Source organism: Callospermophilus lateralis, chromosome 7 (genome assembly GCF_048772815.1).
Source record: "Callospermophilus lateralis isolate mCalLat2 chromosome 7, mCalLat2.hap1, whole genome shotgun sequence".
In the NCBI taxonomy this organism is placed as follows: domain Eukaryota; kingdom Metazoa; phylum Chordata; class Mammalia; order Rodentia; family Sciuridae; genus Callospermophilus; species Callospermophilus lateralis.
This window is the reverse complement of record NC_135311.1, coordinates 126,981,761-126,988,643: the sequence shown is the minus strand read 5'-3', so window position 1 is coordinate 126,988,643 and position 6,883 is coordinate 126,981,761.

The following is a 6,883-nucleotide window of genomic DNA, read 5'->3' as shown; positions in this document are numbered from 1 at the left end:
AAGTCCAGCCCTATCAGAGGTACATTATCATGAGAGGGTGGAACGCCATCTAGTGACTCATGTTAGACTAGGAAAGTATGAAATTCAAAAAATTTGATGCTATTTCCACATCTTATCTATTTGATATTTGCATATGCAGAATGATTAGAAACCTAACAGTGTGACAGCTTTGTATGTTAAGATAAATCCAACTAAGCTTTTATTTTCCTTTATTCAAGAAATTTCTGGCATTTATATAGTTCAATTATGAATTTTGATTGATTAAAAGAATGGAAAAGCAATAAATGAAAGTGTTATGTAATTACCACTGACAATGGAATAAATATGAAGAGGGCCACAAGGAATTCAAGAAGCAGCATACATTTATTATGAAAAAATGGTAGTGCACTTATAATTCCCAGCACCAAAACCCAAAAACGTGCAGTATAATGACTAGCAGAAACATTCTGTTGCTGTGAAATGATTATTCCTATACTATAATGCTACACTTAAACAATTTGATGATTGAAAGTTTCTTTTTTGAGGTATGGGGATGGAACCCAGGGCCTCATAAGGTGAGGTAAGCATCCCACCACTCAGCCACAACCCCAATCCATTAAAACTTGTAAGAATAAAGTTGTAGTCTTAATTGAAAATGAGGGGAAACTTTAATAGGTGCTCACTTCACTTACTTTTAGTTGACTTTAAAACTCACTAATATTGCTGGGTGCAGTGGTGCACGCCTGTAATTTCAGTGGCTCTGGAGGCTGAGGCAGGAGGATCCTGAGTTCAAAACCAGCTTCAGCAATTTAGCGAGACCCTAAGCAACTCAGTGAGATACCAGGGATTGAACTCAGGGGCATTTGACCAACTTAGAGAAAGGTCTCTAAGTAAAATACAAAAAAGGACTGAGAATGTGGCTCAACCTTAAGTGCCCTGGGTTGAATCCCTGGTGCCAAAACAAACAAAAAAACCTCACTCAGCAATACATGATTAGTCTCTCATTAGCTTTGCTGTAGACAACACCTATAAAGTGTGGATCATAATAATAATATTGTCAATTTACTTTTCAAGGACTTCAAGACTGTTTTTGTTGAAACCACTAATTCTTCACTTGAGCCTGTACAGGTATCTGATGGGCAACCTCTTTGATTAGAGGGTCCAAAGCTTTACCCTCAGATCACACTAGTGCTACTGTTACCATTTTTTAAATTGTCCTGTGAAGAGCTTTGGAGATTGATTACACACCAAGACTGCTCATTTCTTCTAATCACTTTTTCTTATGCCTTAAGGCCCTTTCCTCCCATATCCCTAAACCCTATCTTGGAGAGGCAATTTGAGCCTTCTTCTCCCTTCTCATATGCTTGGCTATCTCATGCATAAACTCTCTTATTTTATTTTTCTTATTATTAAAACTTTTTTTGCATAAGTTTTCTTTTGCAAAATGTCATGGAACAGGCCTGGTTCAGTAACATAACTGTTGGTACATTTTCATACTTACTATTTTTTGTGGTGTCGGGGGAGCAGTACCAGGGATTGAACTCAGGGGCACTTGACTACTGAGCCACATCCTCAGACCTATTTTGTATTTTATTTAGAGACAGGGTGTCACTGAATTGCTTAGTGCCCACCTGGCCATTGGAAAGGCTAGCTTTGAACTCACAATCCTCCTGTCTCAGCCTCCAGGAGCCACTGGGATTACAGGTGTGGGCCACCACACCCAGCTTCATGTTTTTTGATAAGCCTTGTTCTTATATCCTAGAGGTCTGTTCTATGATGGTAATATTGATCTTTGGCACAATATTGTTTTTAACACTAAACTATTATGCATCTGGCCAAAATGCCCGCCATTATACAATAATTGGAACCTATTGTTTGTCAAACTCTGGTTTGGGTACTGAGGATAGAGACAAGAGAATGGCACAGCCTGGGTCTTCAGAGCTTGCCTTAAGGAAGATGGGGCAGAGATTAGCATATATGTAATTAGGCTATATATACAAGCATAGGTGAAATATGCAATCTTGTTTTGTGAGGTCTGGAGTCAGGGATTTTGTTGTATTTCTTTTGGTTTTGGTGCTGTGGATTGAGAGGGTTGAATCCAAAGCCTTGCACATGCTAAACCACTGAGCTACTTCCCCCAGCCCCAGGCTAGGGTTTTTATGAGGCTCAATAACCCTCTAAAAGATATTCAGATAGTAGGTATTGAGTTCCAATAAGCAAAAATGTTTCCTGGAAGAGATCATTTCTAAACTAAAGTCTAGAGAAGAATTAGAGTTGACCAGTTAAAGGATTAAGGATAACAAGGCAAGGTAGAGAGGGTATAGGGAGAGGGAAGGAGGGAACAGCGGTTTCAGACCAAGGGGACAGACTGTGTGCAAAGGTCCTAAGGGGAGAGGCCTCTCTAAATCTGAAAGTGGCCCCCAATGATCCTCCCCTGCTAGTATTCATGTCCTAGTATAGTTTTCTCCAATGCTGAATGGGTGGAGCTTGTGTAACCAATATTTTGAAAACTATAAAAGATATTGTGGCTTCTGTCTGCATCTCTTTTGGATCATTTGCACCCATTGAAGGAAGCCAGATGTCATGTCATATAGATAAACCAGCCACCATTAAATGTGGCAAGGAACTAAGGCTCTTGCCAATGGCCATATGAGTAAGCCCCTTTGGAGACATCTAGTTCCAGTTGACTATCACCTTGACTACATCCTCTTGAAAGACCCTTAGCCAGAGCCACCCACCTCAGCACTCCAGACTTCTGATACACAGAAAAAGCATGAGATGACAAAAGTTTACTTTAAACACTGCAAAATTTGGGGAGTGACTTGTTGTGCAACAATAGATAACTAATACACTGGCCAGTATGTTCAAAGACATCCTCCAGAGCAAAATGCATGTCTTTATCCATCGACATGAGTTACTTGGTAGATCTGTGCTCAGCTTTTGAGGTATTTAATGAAGATTGTTAACCCTATGACACCCAGAAAACACAAAAGCAGAGTTGAAAGGAAAAGTCAAATTACAGAAGCACAAATAGCAATGATAATGTGAAAGTGGTGGGAAAATCTCAAAAGCTGCAGCTGCCTACGGGAGGATTAGGAATGATGCTGAAGAATGGAGGAAACAGGCAACTGGAGGAACACGTCTACCGTCAAGAGCAACCTGCAAGCACTGAGGAAAAACCACCTGGGAGATGGAAAAGCTGCCTATGCCTAAGACTCAGCACCAAGGTTGGATGCCTAGAGTGTTTTGAAGTTCAGAGTTTGACAAGACCTAGCAAAACAGCCACTGGTGGTTTGCAAAGGATGGCTTTTTGACTTTAAGACCTATTTTGATTTTTATAACATCAAAGTGAGCAGGAGTTGGTGTCTATGAAAATCTTCAATGTCAAGTAATTCTCCACTAAACCCACAGAGATCATTAGGAGACAGATTTTCCAGTGTAGACTCCTACTTGTACAGAGGTTGTTAACAATTCAAAGAATACAAACTTCCTTATGAGTAGAAAAGCCTTTGAGAATGGAACCTTAGGCCCTGATTCACACATTCATTTAAAAAAACATTTATTAAGCTCCAAGGTTGGGCAAGATCCATGACCTACTAGAGATTAAAAAAGAACAGAGAAGATAATAAATATATAGCCAAAATAAATGATGTAAATAATGTAAAGTTCTATGGAGAAAAGTAAAGCAGGGAAGGATAGAGCGAGGGAACTGAGGGTATCTGCTATTGTTGGAAGGCTGGTCAGAAAAGAAAAGGCTTGACTGTTGGGTGCAGTGATGCACACCTGAAACCCTAGTGACTGGGGAGGCTGAGGCAGAAGGATCACAAATTTGAGGCCAGCCTGGGCAACTTAGTGAGACCCTGCCTCAAAATCAAAATTAAAAAAAAAAAAAATTGTGGGGGGCAGGGGTACAGGGATTGAACTTAGGGGTGCTTAACAACTGAGCCACATCCCCAGCCCTTTTTAATTTTTAGTTTGAGACAGGGGCTTACTAAATTGCTTAGGGCCTCCTTAAGTTGCTGAAGCTGGCTTTGAACTTCTGTCTCAGCCTCCCAAACCACTGGGATTACAGGCGTGTCACCACACCCAGCTCCCAGCTCAAAGTCAATATTTTTAAAAAGGGTTACAGCTGTAGCTCAGTGGTAGAGCACCCCTGGTTCAATCCCCAGACCCACCCCCCCCCCAAAAAAAAAAAGGAAAAGGCAAAGCTTGTCTGAAGAGGTGAGAGTTGAATTGCTTTTAGTCACTGTAGGCTTATTGACACAGAGACTAAGGACTGCCATTCTAAACCTAACCTGTTCACAATTAGAAGAGTGTCTACAGTTCAGTATGTATGCAGCTCAGAAGTGGGGGATGGAGAGAGAGATGATTGGCTTGTGCAGTAAATCTGGAGAAGGGAGAAATCAGAAAATGCTTTCCAGGTTGCAGCAACTAGTTTGGGCTTTACCTAGAGGACTAGGGGAGCCACTGGAGGGTTTTAAATTGGAAAGTGACAGGATCAACCTAATCTTTTAGGCTGGGTGTGGTAATGTATCCCTGTAATCCCAGTGATTGGAAAGGCTGAGGTGGCAGGATTGCAAGTTCAAAACCAGTCTCAACAAAAAATTTAGTGAGATTGAGATAGGAAAAGCAGAGAGGAATACAAAATCTTAAGGGAAATACCCTCAAGCCTTTGAAATGCAGAATCAAGCCATTGAGATGCAGAAAACAGTTCCAAACCTTGGCCCAGGCCCTTATAAAATGACGGAAATATGCAGGGGCATGAAAATTGACAGGAAATTGCAGCTCCATCCTGAATCTACCTCTAGTCCAGCCCCTGTTACAGCCCTTCTATAAATATTGGACCCTCAGCCCAAGTCAGGAGGCAGCCCACTTTCTCCCTTGCATGTGTATCTTCCAGACAGAGACCTCGGTGTCTCTGTCTGGCTCTTGCTGACATTCATTTCCTTCATGTATGCCAAGAACCCCACTGGTCCCTCTCCTCTGGGAGCTCCTTGGACCCTTCTCTGGAGACATCTCTTCTTCTGTGACCTGCCTCAAAATTTAAAAAATAAGGCTGTAGATGTGGCTCAGTGGTTAAGCACCCCCGGGTTCAAGGATTTATTATCAATAAATAAAAATATAATCATCTTAGAAAAGCACTGGGGATATAAAGCAAGGCATCAACTGATATGGCAAAGATACAAAAGGCCAAAAGGAAAGAGGCACATGAACTACAATGAAATTGCCAGATTCACCAGCTATTGAGTATTAGGAATCAGGCATGGTGATGCCTGTGATCCTAGCAATTTGGGAGGCTTAGAAGGATTGCAAGTTTGAAGCCAACCTCAGCAATTTTGGCAGGCCCTAAGCAATTTAGCAAGACCCTGTCTCAAAATAAAAAGTATCAGGGCTGGAGTTCAAATAAAAAGAACCAATAATAAAGTGTTTTGGGTTAAATCCCCAATACCAAAAACCAAAACAAAACAAAAAAAGCATTCATAAAAAGGGCTGGGGTTGTAGCTCAGTGGTAGAGCTTGCCTAGCACATGTGTGGCACTGGGTTCAAGCCTCAGCACCACATTAAAAAAGTAAATAAAATAAACGTGTTGTTTTCATCCATAACTAAAAAAAAATAGACAAGATTTAGTGGTTGTGGAAGGTGAAGAGAATAATGACAGGGAGAAAAAGGTGGCCTCATTCATTAAGAACAAGCAAAAATGCTGAGGGCAAGTGGATGGAAAGGAATTCAGTGTGACACACGTGGAGTCTGACATGCCTATAAGACATCCAAGTGGGGATATCAGCAGGAAGTTGAAAATATTGGTCTGGGAAAGACCTGTGCCTGATATACGTAGATCTAGAATATGAAGGAGAAATGAAACCAAGAGTAGAGGTGCATATCAACTTTTGTCAGGGAAAAGAAAGGGTTCAATGACAAAATCTAAAAGAGCCAGGCAGCTTGGTGCACACCTGTAACCCCCCTCAGGAAGCTGAGGCAGGAAGAGTCAAATTTTAAGCCAGCCTCAGCAACTCAATGAGGCCCTAGGCAATTTAGAGAGAGCCTGTCTCTAAGATAAAAAGGGCTGGGGATGTGGCTTCACTAAGACAAGGGCACTGGGTTCCATCCCTGGTACCACCAAAAAAAAAAAAAACTAAAGGAAAGCAATATTAACAGGACTGGCAGCTGCAGGGCAGGAACAGTAAAAGGTCAAAACAGAATGGCTAATCAGAACACGGAGAACAGTGAGATATGGAGCATTACGATTTCATAGTTCCATCTGGTCATGTTCTGCGGAGGCCACTAACTTCTGAAGCTTTCACTCAACAGTTTTATTGAGCTTTTACTATGTGCCACTGGTTTGGTTCTGGTGTGTGTGAGGGGTGGAGGGGCCACATGAGTGAAAAACAGAAGAGGCCCCGACTAGAAGCTTACATTCCAGTGCAGGGAACAGACAATAAAGTTTCCACGGCTGGACAGCACCTGTAATCCCAGCACACTGGGAGGCTGGGACAGGAGGATCACAAGATCAAGGCCAGCCTGTGCAACGGGGCAAGACCCTGTCTCAAAATAAAAGAACCAAAGGGCTGGGGACATGGCTTAGCGGTAGAGCAGCCCTGGGTCCAACACCAGGATCCCTGCCCTGACCCCAAGGCGAGGAACGCTGTGGGGACAGGCAGCCTCCCGCGGAGGGGGGACCCGTTAGAGGTCTGTGCAGATGTGCAGGCCGAAGACGGGGCCCTGAGCCTCCAAGAGCGAAGTGGGGCGGTTTGGAAGTGGGATGCAAAGGGAAGGAGGAGGAGTCGAGAATGACCCCAAGGCCAAGGTGACAGAAGCAAAGACCCTGCCACCATCGAGGCGGGCGGGAGCGTGGCCTGGGCTGCGGGCTTGCGATGTCTATCGGAGCTCATGGACAGGCCGACCA